Source organism: Cupressus sempervirens, chromosome 9, assembly GCF_028749045.1.
Source record: "Cupressus sempervirens isolate cs-2001-9-10 chromosome 9, ASM2874904v1, whole genome shotgun sequence".
Lineage (NCBI taxonomy): Eukaryota > Viridiplantae > Streptophyta > Pinopsida > Cupressales > Cupressaceae > Cupressus > Cupressus sempervirens.
Window position 1 is genome coordinate 349954042 of NC_143126.1, and position 15661 is coordinate 349969702.

Sequence of the window (15661 nt, forward strand, 5' to 3'; positions counted from 1 at the left end):
ATATTGTAAATACATTTTCTTTTTGTGTTTGCATATTTGGCTCTCATATCCGTTTAGGGTTTTTCCCTTGCTCCATGCTCTTCCCCTTCTTGGCTTCTCTTTGACAGGTCTCGCATGCAGGTGATCTTGGGCGTCTTCGGAGTTGGCTTTCCTCAACTCCAACAGTAAGGTCATCATTTCAGTACTCAACTTCTGAATAGGTTTGGTGGGAGTTCCTATTTTTGGTAATTCAACCAAAGTTTGTATTGTAGACTCATCCTTATACTGTGTTTCTTCCTTATCCTCTTCTTGTGTCACTGCTGCTGGAGGTGTACTTGCTGTCTGTACTATTATACCTATGCCTTCCTCTGCTTTTGCACTTAGCTCCTGATGAGCTTGTATGGATATTCTTGGTGGTGATGGAGGTGGTAGAAATGAAAGCCCAGTAGTTTGAATGATTTGAGGTGGTTCTTGTGGTGACACCTTGGCTTCTTTTAGTTTATCTACTGACTTTTGGAGATCATCTACACTGACCAATATGGGACTTGTACACAATTGTGCTTGTAGAGTTGTTTGGTCAAGGATCTTAGTGAGATCCTCTATAGTTAATGGATTGATGTTTTGACAAGAGGTGTTAACAACATCCTTAATCTTTATGATTTTTGCAGGTGTGATAGTAGAGTGAGGAGGACTAGGAGGTGAAAGTTGTGTGGCTTGCACACTTTGCTGCTCATCAGTACGTTTGTTTTCATCTTTTCCTTCCTCCTCTCTTTGTTTCTTGTTTCCTCTTCTTCAACCTATTTCTCTTCTTTTTTCTTCTCTTCTCTCCTCTTCCTTCTTTCCTCAGGTTTAGCAGCGACTTATTCTCTGTACTCCTCTTTAAGGACATCTTCATTCTTCTTATATAAATTCTTCCACGCTCTTGTAGTTCTTTGTACAACTTCTTCAATTTTGTTTTGTAAAATGGAGAATGCCCTATATTTAGGTGTAAACCTTTTATTATGTCGTTTGACTACTTGAGTTACCTGTTCCTTTATCAAATTAGGTAGTATTCTTGCTAGGGTTGATTCCCTCATCTCTTTCTCCATCATTAGACAGAAATGCCATCTGTCTTCTGCAATTTTAGACATTTTTTTTGGCAATTGTCCATCTAGTTCAAGAGGTGTATACTTGAACTGTGCCATTAATGTATAGACTAATTCTTCTATGCTATTCTATTCCTGTCTATTGAATTTATTAAAGTCAATCTTTTTCATTTCACTTAAGTCTCCATTCCTAATCTTCTCACATAATATATCAACTGAAGACTTAGGAGGATGACTTACCTTTTCAGTCTGATCTTCTTCATCAGTATTAGGTTGAGCCACATATCTTTTCCTTTTCCTTGGCTCTTCCTGTGCCTTCTTGACTGACTTCTTCTTTCTTTGTTGCTTCCTCTTTGGCCTATTGTGTAGAGGCCCTTGTTGTAGCTTTGGTTGTTGGCTTCTTGGGTGTTTGCATGACAACTTTCTTTGGTGAAGGCTAAGAAGCAAGAGGTGTCTTTGCCTTCCTTTTGATGACTCTACCTTTGAAGAGTGCTTCCTTGGCTTCTTCTTCCTCGGCACTCTCATCTTTATCTTCACCTTGGCCTTGTGACAATTCAAGTGGCCCTTGTTCTGGCTCATCCTCATCTTTCTCTTCATCACCTTCTTCTTCTCCTTCACTAATCTCCTCTGCTTCACTTGCTGCACTTGTTTCTTCAACACAAAATTTCTTCTTTATCTTCTTCACCAGCTTGTCCTTCTTCTTGACTACTGTGGTTGTCTTAAGTTCTGTAAAAACTCTTGATTTGACAGTGTCATATGTTCCAAATGCCTTTGCAGATTTGTCCATTTTCTCTACAAGTAATGCTGTAATGGTTGTAGAAGCTTGGTCAACATCAAGCTCATATCCTAATGGTCTAACCCATCTTGCTCTTAGAAGGACTGCTTGAATGTAACTATAATCGATGTCAATTATAAAGCATATGTCATTTACATGCTTTTCCACTAGTGAAATTGGTATCCTCATTCTTTTCTTCATTGCATTTTTGAAATCATCAAAATAGATAGACATTTAATTATCAAATCTATCTCCCATTCATGCAATGAAATCATTGTAAGGAAACTTGGCAACAAAGAATATAACCATTTCTACATAACCCATAATAGATCTGAAATAAACACGAAATTAAAATCCACATGCAAGAGAATAGACAACATACCCACAAAATGTGACACAAGATATATCTTGGGAAACCCTCATTGAGGGAAAACCCAGCTTCCAAAAGCATCCATCACCATGTATTATTCAGCAAAAATACCATTGCCATACAACCATGGAAGCCTTCATGGCCATAGCCACAACCGAGCAAACTATGCGAACAAGCATGAATCCACACATCCCATGCCATGCTTCCAACCTTCACAAATGCTCCCTTGGCTAACCTGTCAAGCCTTGTCCCGCTCGACTCTTGCCTTTTGTCTTCTCCTTGTCACTCTCTCTACAACAACTACCCTTGTAGCTGCTTATATAGTAGCAAGTCTCACAAAACCACCAAGTGGTATTACATAAACCATGTGCTACCTAACCCACTGAACCCACATTTAATATTGGGCATTTAATTCTTTTCCCCAATATTAAATAATTACATGAAATATTATCACAATGTTACAATACAACTCATCAAGAATATTTCATGGAAATCTTTACATGTTGCACGTCCATCTAGGCACAACATTACATAACAAAATAAAATATAATAATATTATGCAATGTGTGCAACACCCATTACTCAAAAATCTCCCACTTGTTGTATACATTGCATAGGGTCAATCCGGAGCCACATAAATGAACAAGGGAACAATCCCTTCCAGCACATCCACCATCATGGATCAAAATACACCAAGTGCTCCATCATGGTACCCGCAACAAAATCAAAGTATCCAACATCTCGAACATGAATGATCTCACCTCCTATTATGCCACTACCACTGGACATACATAGAAGCCATCCAAAGAGAAAGCACCCAACCTGTTGCATTAGAAGATCATAAAATCTTGTACCAACTAAAATTCCAAGCACAAAAACTTGATCCAAAGGTAATCACATGTATCTGTAGTTGTCAAAATATATCCATAGCTGAAATAGCACCCACAACAAGTGCCAAACCCATCCAACTATCCATACCTCCAAAAGGTATACCAAGTGAATCTCATATCACCGACATATCCAATCTATAACCTGCAATCACAAGCCTCAAGAGCAATACCTGCCACATATATACCAAGAAGCTCCCACTACAAAAGATAATATCAAATCTATAACCAATCCACTCAACACATCTCAAAGAAGTGAATCCATGTAGTATCAAGGACATCCACAATACATAAACTAATATCCTGCAGGAAAAATTCTCATAACAAGTCTCCAATAGTCTCCCAAATTCTCCACAACCAACAAAGGAAAGAGATAAAGAAATAACCATGTCATCTCTCACATGACAAATATGAGCACAAACCAGTGATCACAATCTCTAACCAATCTCAAATCCAATGTAAGCAAAATTGAACATCTAGGAAGATAACCAAGACCAGAGAAACCATGCAAATCATAACCTGTATCATGTCCTTCTACACACACCTCTAGATGTAAACTGTGCAATTATGATCTCCTCCATAAAACTCCAACAAGAAACCTCAACAACACCCAAACCATACCATATAACTAATCATGGATGTAAGCCTCTCACAAGAAGATCAAACTCAATAAAATCATTTCTAATCCAAGGAAAATGCCCAATATAAAACTATCTCCCAAACTCAACCAACATAACAACATATGCACATGGAGATAACCAATGCTAAACCATCTCTCAAATGAACCTTCTAGAACTAACTCATGTACCATAGCTCAAGATCCATATCCATGAAAGACAAGCATAAATATAATGCAACTGAGAGAAACAATGGGCTATACCTCTCAAGTAGCAAACTGCTGAGTAGACCAAGAGTGGGGAATGAGAATGCTCATCAAGATACCCAAGTCTCCAACCAAGACTCATCTAAGAAAAATCTCCTCTCAAGTCCATATCAGGTGACTGCCCCTTAAACTTCTTGCTAAAACCATCAATCGTCCCAACAAATACTTCTCTAATCCAAGAGAAATCAGCGTCACCACCATCTCTAAGTATCCATGAGCAGATGTAACCAATCAATCCATGCCAACCCCAAATGCAACATAGCAATATCATGAAGTATCCAGCTTATGATCAGTGTACTCAATACCAAGAAACTAAACCAAGATCAATGTCAAAGTTCCAACCATAGCCTTAGGAACATAAACATGACAACATGATCTTACCATCTCAACCAAAGAGATAACATGCTCCATATGAACATACTATAACATGTCACAACTCTAAACGCGTATCAAGAGTATACCATGACATAATAATAAAACCATCCTCATACCAAGGATAACATGCTAAATAAAAGCATAAACCACACCTTTTCCAAGAACCCTATGAGTCCTCAAGATGCAACCATCTCCACACACCATGAAGAAAACCATCTCCACATACCAGGAAGAACCATCTCCATGCACCATGAAGATAACAAGTGCACCATGCAAATGTCAAAGATGCTTTTGCAACAACAGGATCTAAGACAAACCTCCAACATCTGCAAACACTCAATAAATATATCAATGCCAACAACTCCCACTCAACTGTGGTACCAAGTCACCTATGACATCATAAAATCCATCTCCTATATGAAGATCCAAACTAAACCAGGAACTAATCCTGCACTGTCACCCCATCAATGTCACAAGCTCCCACTAAATCGTGTATCCAAGCTATCCATGACATAATGATGAAAAATACCATCCTCTAACCATGAGAATCAACCAAGGCATCAAACCATCAAAGAACTCAAAGTGCACATCATGAGCTCCTCAAAAGAAAACCAAATAACCATGATCCTCAACCAAGAAGATATACCAGCATAACTAAATTAGAAATCCAAGCTAATAAACATCAAGGATGTACCTGTATATCCAATCATGTCATTCCAAAATCCATGACACCATGATCACATCCATGAACCAAGCATCTATTTCTCAATATGTCCAACTTGTCAGCATAAAATAGTCAACCACAATTCTCCACAATGACTGTACCTGGTAACAACATCTCATCCCTTCTACATGAAGAAAATAGTAAATCATGTGACTTAGGGCATAGACAACCAAAATCCAAGCCACCAATCTGAATATGCATCAATAATGAAGATCAATGGGCAAAGACAACCCATAACCAAGCTATAAATGCAACCTGTAAGTATAGACCGCTTACAACACTGCACAACTTGTAGACCCAACAAGTCATCATGCATATCCAAATTCAAACATTGATAACCATATCATCATGAGACCAATCTGAATATGAACTGAGTATATAATGACATCAAAACTTAAATCTCCAATGTCATAAACTCGCAATGTTACCATAGTCAAAATATATCTATAAACTATTCAGATCAATATATCAACAAATAAATCATGCCAAACCTACACCAAATCTGAACCAATGTGTAGAGCTCTTCAAGAGCTTTCCGTTGACTACTCGAAGTCCAAAATCTGACTCCGTATGCCCAAGTTATGCCCCAATTTGTGCTCAAAATAAATAACATCTGACTTTAGGGCTTTTAAAACCTAAAATTTTTTCAAAATCATAGAACCAAACTTACACCATGTTGTAGTGCTCTGAATTAGCTTTCCAACGCCTATAAGAACTCTAAAATCTAATATTCTGAGAGAAGGTTATGGCCGTTTTACTAAGACAATCTTTTTACCATTTTCAGTATGATTTTTTATTTTTTTTATTTTTTCAGTGACGAAAATTTTGACGAGATTAAATTTGACGGCCATCATGGGCTGAAACTAAAAAGCTCTTTCATTTCCTCTGAACATGGCCAAACTAGGGCATATTATATATCAAAATTTTTAGAAATGTCAACCCGGATCCAATGGTGAGGTTTGTTTTTACCTAGGAGGTCATTTCTGCATGCTACCCCCCAAAACCCTCATTTAAATGAAACATCCAAAAAACCCTTTTGTCCAAAAATTTCACATGCCCAAATCTTTTAACATCCCATCATAACAGCAAATCCAAAACCCTTAGATCTGCAATAAATCATTCATATATCTTGCCCTTTTCTTTTATCCTCTCATGCATTCCCATGGATTCAATCTAGGGTTACAACTAGGGCATATTATATATCAAATTTTTTGGAAATGTCAACCTGGATCCAATGGTGAGGTCTGTTTTTACCCAGGAGGTCATTTCTGCATGCTACCCCCCAAAACCCTCATTTAAATGAAACATCCGAAAAACCCTTTTGTCCAAAAATTTCACATGCCCAAATCTTTTAACATCCCATCATAACAGCAAATCCAAAACCCTTAGATCTGCAATAAATCATTCATATATCTTTCCCTTTTCTTTTATCCTCTCATGCATTCCCATGGATTCAATCTAGGGTTACAATAATAAAACTATATCTCTGATACCACTTGTAAAGAAACTTGGAAACAAAGAATATAACCGTTTCCACATAACCCATAATAGATCTAAAATAAACACGGAATTAAAATCCACATGCAAGAGAATAGACAACATACCCACAAAATGTGACACAAGATATACCTTGGGAAACCCTCATTGAGGGAAAAACCCAGCCTCCAAAAACATCCATCACCATGTATTATTCAGCAAAAATACCATTGCCATACAACCATGAAAGCCTTCATGGACATAGAAACAACCGAGAAAACTATGTGAACAAGCATGAATCCACACATCCCATGCCATGCTTCCAACCTTCACAAATGCTCCCTTGGCTAACCTGTCAAGCCTTGTCCCGCTCGACTCTTGCCTTTTGTCTTCTCCTTGTCACTCTCTCTACAACAACTACCCTTGTAGCTGCTTATATAGTAGCAAGTCCCACAAAACCACCAAGTGGTATTACATAAACCATGTGCTACCTAACCCACTGACCCCACATTTAATATTGGGCATTTAATTCTTTTCCCCAATATTAAATAATTACATGAAATATTATCACAATGTTACAATACAACTCATCAAGAATATTCCATGGAAATCTTTACATGTTGCACGTCCATCTAAGCACAACATTACATAACAAAATAAAATATAATAATATTATGCAATGTGTGCAACACCCATTACTCAACAATCATTAATTTGATCAACAATGGTTTTATTCTGACTCCAGTTGACTTTTCCAAATGAAGGGAATTCCTCCATCACATAAAAGAACATACAAATCAACATTGAACCAAATTTACACTGTGCTCCCTTCGACTTTCTAATAGCTCCAAGATTTTCATTTATCTATTGCAACATGAGCTCTGCAAGGTTATAGGTGTGGTCTTTCTTTACAAGCTTATATGCCACATCCACTGCTATGCAAGGTACACTATTTAACCTGCTGGATTGATAAAACTTATGTGATATGATCCTTACAGAAAATTCTAGAAGGGGATCAGTTATGGTGTCTATGGTCATGCCTTTATTGTTCCACTTTGCTCCTGTGTTCTTCTCTATTGTTTCCTTCTTTTCACTTCTCAATGTCTTGGGCCGATCTAGGGTTGGAAATCTTGTAACCCTATGAACCATTTTCTTGGTAATCTTGACTGCTCCTTGTTCTAACCAGAATGCTCCATCATGGATTCTGCTAAGTATTATGTGTATCCACTCAGTTTTGAATATGATTGGAAAAACTAGGGCTTTGGTTAAACCCTTCTTCTTTATGATAGAAAACTCATCTTTCAAGATACCATTATCATAGAATTTTTCAAAGGCATTAAAGATTTCCAAGTCTCCTATGGCTCCTATTTTATAGTTATAACACTTTCGCACATCCTGAACCATAACAACTTTTTTAGGGATGGCAGATAGGGCACCAGTGGGATCTCTTTTACATGCAACTTCTGGTATAGGTCTAAACTTAGGTTGCTTAACCTCGTTGCTGACAAGTTGAATCTCATGGCTCACTTTCCCTTGGGTTGTCTTTGAACTAGACGCCATTTATAACTGAACTAGGGTTTGACGAATAAAGAAAACTTCACAAACTGTAAAACTCAGCACCTAAAGGAAATACTTAGATAAATGATTAGATCACTTGGGTAGATGCTAAATCGCTGCAAATCACTAATTGAAAGCTTTAAAATCACTCAATCATGCTCCTGGTACTCGCTCTTTGCTTGAATGGCTCAAAAATGAATCAATTTTTACTTTTAAGCAACACAAAAACCTTGCATTTAATGCATTTTTGTACCTACACCTATCACTTGGCTTCCAAAGGTTTTTCAACTTGACATCCACTCGACAGTTATACTTACTTGGCATCTACTCTGTTAATAACTCGGCCTTCTTTTAACTTCTTAACTCGGCATCCAAAGCAGTTTCACTCGGCATCCAAAGACAGCTCGGCATTATAATTCAAGTTTAGTCTTAGCATCTTATCTCATGTCGATTTATACTTTGCAGTGCTTCTTCATGGTTTAGGGATGATGTATGATACTTCCTTATATGTATCAACCGTATAGGCTTATCTTGTGATTAATTGGATGAGAAATGATCACTTGACCTCATAGGTGAAGTGACCATTTCATTGGATGTACTTGATCCATCCTTTCTCTACCATGTCTTCTTCATGTCTGTTCTGATTTGTTCCACATCAATATTTTCTTTGCCCTTAGTCTTGGGTGCCTTGGCCTTTGTAGGACAATTCCTGCTAACATGTCCAATTTTCAAGCAACTAAAGCAAGTAGTTTGGTTCAACCATCTTTTATAGTTCCCTTTGAAATGTGTTCTTATGTAGTTCTGGGGTATATGTCCATACTCTTCACAATAGTGACAACTTTTTTTTGTATTGTAGTCCCAATTGTAACGGTGTTCATAGTTGTCCCTTCTTCCATGCTGATTTGGTATCCACATAGGCTTTGATTTGCATTCAAAAGCTCTATGTCCATACTTCTTGCAATTATGGCAATGTACATCAAATCTTTGTGTCCTTGTGACTTTAGACTTGCAATCTTGTGTCATATGTCCTTGCATGTTGCACTTGTGACAGTAACCCTTGCTTTTGGGTGTGTTAGGCTAATTGATCCTTCTACTCCTGCAAACATTAGCAGTATGCCCCCTTTTATTACAGTAATGACAAGTGGATTTAGAATCTTTATCTTTGTCACTTCTTTTCTCAGCACTCTTTGATGATTCACCAACTTTAGTGCTATTGTATCCAAGCTCTGATGTATCATGGGCTGATCTTGGGGATTTCAGTAACTATTCAAAGTACTTGATGGCTTCACTTGACTTGTTGAGATTCTTTGCTATTTCTTTTTCTCTGTTCAATTCATTTTGTAGTTGTTCATTCTGCATCCTCAAAGTAGAGATCTCAATATCTTTCATATTGTGATGCAGGAGCATCCAGAGGTATAAGGGAAATCCTGTGTCACCCAAAAAATGTACTTAGACTTAGTTTCTATTTCATGTGTTTTCATTCTTGGATACCCATTTGGGTCAAATAAAGGTTCCAACTCTCACAGTTCCACTATTAGTGTTCTGGATTAGAGTTTTTAATCACCTTGGGATATGTGTAAATGCTAGAAAAATAGGAGTATGTAATTGAGCCATAATTTTGGTGAAGTAGGTGTAAATTGGTTGAATGATTGTAATTATAATTTAGAGCATTATAGAAAAAGAATCAGGTCAAAAGGCCCCATGGTTTGAAAGTTATTGCAGTTTTTCAATTTTTGGAGACCTCCTAAGAATGCTTCAAAATCAGGTTAGGGGCATTAAATGACCTCGAATAGGGTTGAAAAATGGGGGATGAGTAGAGCTATCCATAGGACTATAGAGCACTTTGAGAGCTTTCTGGAAATGTAAACGGTTCGTTAATTGGAGCTACGATTCAAAAGTTATGCCTCCCGAGAGTTCGGTTACCATTTTCAAATTCTTCTAATTTTGTGCCAACTTCTAATGCGACTTCTAGAGCCTTCTATTTGGTCAATGGATGCCAACTAGCACTTTCTAGAATGTATTCCTAATCCTTAACCCTTTGAGGTCTATTTAAGAACATTTCTGGCATTGTAAAAGGCAATTCGGAGTGGAGTTTGAGAGAAGGTACTGGGAGAAGAAATTATCTCCAGATTTATACTATTGTAAGCCCTTAGGGCATGTTTTGAAGTCTATTTTCTCTGTACTGAATGTATTAGCATATTTACATAGTTAATAAAATTTTCCCCTTTCCTATTGTGTCCATTCTGTGCTTGGGTTGTGTCCCCATCATATTGAGTTCATGATGAAGGTTCATCATTTGGGCGAGTGTATCCATCTGCATGTTTGAGATCCTTGTTAATTCAGTACACTTTTCTTCAAGTCTGTTTGCAAGATTTCTTTTGTCATCTTCCATCATAACTCTATCCTCAACTGCTCTTTTCTTTTGTTCAATGATTTCACATAGCATCATGGCCTGTGATTCATGCTCTATCTTAAGAGTTCTTATCTCTTCTACTTGAGCTCTATTTTTCTCCATCAGTTCTGCTATTGCTGCATCAAATTATTTGGAATCTCCTTTGGCAAATACTTGTGTGGTGTCAATCTCTTTGTAGTGAATATCATTTTTGGCTATAGCTATTTCCTTCCTTCTTTTTAAGGATTTACTTAATTCCTTTCTAGCTTCCTCTACCTTGTGTAGAGCGAGATGCACATCTATCACTTGGTTGTCAATGATCTTCCCAAGTTTGAAGACTTTCATCTTCAAATCTTTTCCTCCAAGCTGTTAGCCTTCTCCTTGAGAGAACTAAGCTCTGATACCAATTGTTGGAATGTATTAAAGGGAAGAAATCTTCTAAGAGGGAGGGGGGGGGGGGGAGTGAATCAGAAGTACTAGCCTTTTAACCACTTTTTATACCCTTAATAACATATCACTGAAATTAACATGCATGTATATAAACATTAAACAATCTTGTGAAACAAACATGCATCACCACATAACACTTGAGATTTTGGTGACCCAGAAACCCTCCAAGAATAAGAAGGTAAAATTGGGGTGGGGATGATACCCACAAAATTACTACAACAATTAATTTCAACCACTTCTGATGGTTTGCCCTGTTAAAGGCATGCCCTCTTAAAGGCTTTACACTGTGTCAATAGTGACTTGGTTAAAGGATTTATAAAGACTTTACATGAAGTGTTACCCTATTAAAGGATTTAATCACCTTTTTAAAGGATCTACAAGATAGTTGTTAAGCTAACCTATCAACATAGGGTTTCCTTTCTAATACAATGGCTAAAGAGTATTAGGTATGATAAACCTGATAGCTTACAATCCTTGATTGTCAAATACAGGTGCTTGATGTGCTTTCTCTTTTCTTGATCTCCTGAGATCTGATATTCATTCATATCTCTTGCTTTGTTCTGATCAACTAAATGTCTAACTATTGTCCTTTCCACTTAATCTTTGACACCAAAGCTCTGCAACGACTTCAATAAAAGCCTCTATTTTTTTTCCATTTTTTTTAGTTCATTCTTTCAATGGCATCAGGACTCACTTATAAAGATTAGTGGATCATTATGCCCCTTATAAAATGTTCCTACTCAAACCCTAGAAATTCACCCATTGGCTGCATGCTATTCCAATTTTTTGATTGGCTACATGAGGGTCACATAGGTAAATGAAAGGATTTGATCTTATCTCCTTATCTTGTCATGAGTCATGCATAACCATTTTACATCTTGGTTTGTATTGGCACAAACTCTTATGCTAATCCTGCGTTGCTTAGCACATGAAGTAATACTGATGCTCGACACCATCTATTCTGGATTGCTCGACATCCACTGTGTTTTCTGCATTACTTGGCTCCTATAGAATTCCTGTGTTACTTGGCTTCTACTGATTTTGCAATGCTCGGCACACACTATCTTCTGATCTACTTGGCACATGTTGACTCCTGTATAACTTGGCATATACTGAAATGTGATCTACTCAGCATCAACTGTAGTTTACTCGGTACTATCTGTGACTTGACACATAAAGAAATTCTATCTTGGCTCCCATTGTGTACTCGGCATGTATGGTGAAAATGGTTAAGTGTGTTGATACTCATTTGTCAATCTTATTTATTTGATCAACATGTATTGCTCGAGTATCAACAAAATATTAAAATGCACAGTATGACCCGAGCATCAATATTTGGGCCAACTTGAAGGTATAACTTGGTTATTATGAAGATATCTATTTTGTGAGCCAACTTGGTATGGAGTTATTGATTGATGGATATATAAGGAAGACAAATTTATTTGTCAAAGATAAAATGAGGTGAAATACATGAATGTGATACATATTTGAAGGCACAAGAAGTGAATATGGAGCATATTGAGTTAACAAAGCTACAAAGCAGTTAAAGGAAAAAACATAGACTTATCTATCATAGCCAAGTGATCATATTATTCAAAGGATCTACTTTAGCAAATAGGGTTACAAAGCAGAGATCAACCTATTGATTCATCCTAACAGGTGCATCAGTCAAATCCTTCAACCAAGTGGACCTAACAATCCTTTTATGAATCTCTTAATGGAGTACATACTTTATTGTATTGTAAAATCCTTTCACAAAGTGGAACTAACATTCCTTTATACTCCTAACAGAGTAGATCACTAGAATGATCAATTGTAAGCCCTAACAAGACACCTTATTATTGCAGTAGTGAACCATTGTGGGTGTCATCCCCACCCCATTTTTACCTTCTCCTTGGAGGGTTTCTAGATTACCAAATCTTGTGTCAAAGTGTAATGGTGTTGATTTCTTTATTTCTGTTAGAATTTATAATATTTCCTTGGTTGTATTTATCAAATGGGATAAACTAAGGTATCCCTTAAGTTATTTATCCTCTAGTCCACATGTGAGGACAAGTCTTTTTTGTAATTCCTTTATTAAGAAAAATAGTTTATTCTTTAAGAGGATTATGACACTTGTTATGCACACACTTATGAATGTGACAATCATTCACATGGGAGTTACAAATAACTCCTCTTCTCATCTCTTTATAATAGATGCTTCTATCTCATTCTAAACATATAATCACGATGTAGTTCATGTAATGAGCCCTATGGCTCCACATTGTTTCCTTCTCTCTTTTTCTTCATTCTTAGACATTTGCCTCATTCATTTAATTCACAAGGGGTTTTCTTTGCTTTCCCCTTTCAAAATCCTTGTCTCCCCCTTTGTGTTGATCTTGGAAAGCTCTTATAAAGTATGGTAATTATGTTCATCACAAACTCTCTTGGATTAAATTATAATTCTTTATTTTTTTGGTTCATTTTGATTTTATTATTTCTAACATGGTATCAGAGCTACCTAATCCTTGTTTGAGTTTGTGTAAAGGTTACCTCATTGGATATATATTTTTTGAGAGGAGAAGAGAAGCTTGAAGCTTCAATTTCTATTTTTTTTTTTCATGGCAGGTTTTCACTCAATCTATAGATTTTTTTATTATAACCCTCTTTGAAAGGTTTATTGAAAATAGTCATATTTTTTTATCATCTAACCAATTTTTCTCTCTTGTTTTAGAAGGTTTGCTGCCAAAACAAGAGAAAATTTTCTCTAGTTTTATTCCTTTAACACTATACTTGCAGGTTGTTTATTATAATCATAGTTATTTACAAATTTAAAAGGAAATCTATTTGTAGCTTTTTTTGCAAGACTAAGGGTTTTATTTTTAATTTTTTAAAACACATCTAATTTGTTCCATTCTATAATTTCTGATATTTAATTTAAATTTTTTATAATTTTTTGGTTCTGAGAATGATTAGGGTACATTTTCTGCATTAATTTCCTATTAACTCATGAGGGGGTTCACCTTTGGAGAAGGGTATGCTCATGTTTTTTCCTGACGGATAAGGATCACCCATTTTTTAGTTCATGTTTGACACCATTACTACTTTTGGTAAAATGTTTGAAAGTATTGAGATTTTTGTCAAATAGTTAAGCATGGTTGCTGCTTCATTCAATATTTTTTCCCAAATCACATTGCACCTACATCTTTACAACTATAAACTTTGTTTTCAATCCAAACCTTTCCATTTGCATGAATCTAATGATGTATTTTTAGACTTTAACTCTCTCTGTAAGCTCCCAGAGTTGTGTAGTTAAGGTATCACTCTTATTTGCACCAAGTTTATTCCTTTCCTATGCAATAAAGTAGAGAGGATTCAAGTATCATGCCCTTGTGCCATATTGTTTTGCAACTCCATTTTTCCATGCACAAATGAAAATCATAAGCAATCTTCCTTCTCTCTGTAGAGTTTACATTCAAGTTGTGCTCTATCAATAACCATCATTATTTACTGTCACTCAGCTAGTCTTATCTTTATTATTTTTATTAACGTTTCATTCTTTCTGAATGCTCTTTGTGGAAGGATTCCTTTATGTTTGTGAATTTTGGTGTCGTTCTCTAATCATTATTTTTTACTAACATTCTTCATTCATTTTATTCCCCGTCTCTCTGTTGTGTAACTTTTTTTGAAAATTGTTAGTCTTTTTTATTTTTCCATTAATATCTTGTATTTATCGTTTCTCTTTCCTAAATCATCTACATCTACAACAAGAATGTCTACTTGTAAATAGTTTTTGTACGTGTCAAAGAACTTGTAAGGCTCAAAAAGAGTGTTCCATTGTGATCTATTCATTTCAATATCCTCACATATTTTATTGCCCTTCTGAAACTGCTCTATCATCACACGAAGTGGACTTGTTGATACATTGTAACTAGAGTTCATGCATGGATAAGCTGGCGTTATGATAGGCATATGATGAATTCAGTCTCGAGGATTTTTTTGAGGATCCCAGACTGGAAAACCCAATTCCTCTTCTTCTATTGAACACAACATTACTGGATTTGGCTAGCACCACTAGGTATAAACACAAAAAAAATGAGACACCAACATGCTTGGAATAGCATTGGGATAAAGCTAACAGACATGAGCAACTAGCAAAGCCCAATTTACACCACCTAAAAATCTTGTGACATTTGAATGTACACCTCATTGCTTTGCCCAGAATTTGATGCACCTAAGTGTAGTACGGAAATTCTTTACATTTGGAACAAGACGAAGTATTTGATTAATAACCCTACAACCATTCAAACTCCGATCACTCTATTCATCCAAATTGTATAGTATTGACTCTTGTGATATATCCAAGTCATTAGGGATGATACAGAGAGCAATGCTAGCATATAGCAAATCAATTGAAATACCCCTAAACTTAAATTTCATTACAGGTACATGTGCATCTGGAACATGATTCAACTCTGACACCTCAGGCATACCAGCTAAAACATCAATGGAGCGTTTCATTTTTGTCAAATATGTCTATGTTATTTATTACAATATTCTATTCAACTTGCATAGAGCGCACAATTTACTTCAATTTCTTTTGACAAGTCATCATTCCACCGACCCCTCTGCAACTGAGATATTTGTTCAGAGGCATTTTTAAATTATTATGAATTCTATATTTCCTTTTTTTTGGTACCTAATGCATCTGCTCTTCTGTCATGCCATT

The 15661-nt window shown here is 36.3% G+C and overlaps 1 pseudogene; it reads right to left on the reverse strand.

Moving 5' to 3' along the window:
* Positions 1-14637: 14637 nt before the first annotated feature.
* Positions 14638-15453, reverse strand: LOC149538751 (nuclear poly(A) polymerase 4-like; annotated as a pseudogene).
* Between the last annotated feature and the right edge of the window lie 208 nt (positions 15454-15661).